Raw genomic sequence first — 1,162 nt, forward strand, 5'->3', positions numbered from 1 at the left:
TGTGTGTGTGTGTGTGTGTGTGTGTGTGTGTGCAAATAGATGATTGGGGCATTTTGGAGGTTGATTGTAAAGTATGTACGTAAAGCAGGCAGGTATTTGCTGTTGACCGTGAGTTTGCGCTATACATTTACTATAATAATATGCTGTTTATTTTGATTACTGTGAAATGATCAGCCTGGCACAAAGAGCCTATAACAATAATGTTCTCTAACCAGGACTTTACCTTCGACAAATGCAGTCTAGTATTATACTCACTGACTCCTGTTCATTAAAAAAAATTAATATGGCTGTACTATCCATCTGTTTAAAAGGATTACTATAAAATTATTATAATATTACCTACTATACATATATTTTTAAAAAATTGTTATAAAGTGAAAGCCATGCTTTTGCTCACATGATGAAGACTAGTGGATACACTTTGTTAAAACATATTACACTGCTAGATTTGGAATATTTTTTGGGGGGTGAATTTTGGTAATTTAAAAAACTGACCCATATTTTTGCCATAAAACTTTCGAAATTTTATGTAACTGTCTACTCATAGAACACTGAAAAATTAGTCCAAGATTAGCCCCTCACACTTGAGAGGCTTCGAACGTGGCTAAAATTCAAGGGAAATGACTGTAGATGATCCCCCCCCTCCCCCACTAACTATTACAGCTGTTGCTTCCCTTTGACAAGAAACATTTTTTTCGAAATAAATCTAATTCGCAACAATTGCGAGTGCAGGAGTCTGTGAAATCTGTTACAACTGTAAGTAATTATACCTTTTTAATTTTTCTTACTTTCTGAAGTACACTATATTGATTTTATGTGTACAGTTTCAGAACATGCGTTCTTTTTTATGTTACGAATATCTTTGGTGATCCTTTTGTCTGTTTTGGGTCACAATTTCCCACAAATTATTTGACTTGAGATTTCACCGTTGCTGTTATTTTTGTTGTGGGTATTTTTCCCCTTCACTTTTCAAATTAAAACATTGAAACTATTCCATTTTTGTTCTTGTTCTTATGTGTTGTTTACTGAACAGTAAAAGAAACACACACTCCCTCACACACACACACACACTCACTCACACGCACACACACACACACTCACTCGCACACACACACACACACACACAAACACACACACACACACACACACACACACACACACC

The sequence above is a fragment of the Aplysia californica genome, unplaced genomic scaffold (assembly GCF_000002075.1).
Source record: "Aplysia californica isolate F4 #8 unplaced genomic scaffold, AplCal3.0 scaffold01547, whole genome shotgun sequence".
Taxonomy (NCBI): Eukaryota; Metazoa; Mollusca; class Gastropoda; order Aplysiida; family Aplysiidae; genus Aplysia; species Aplysia californica.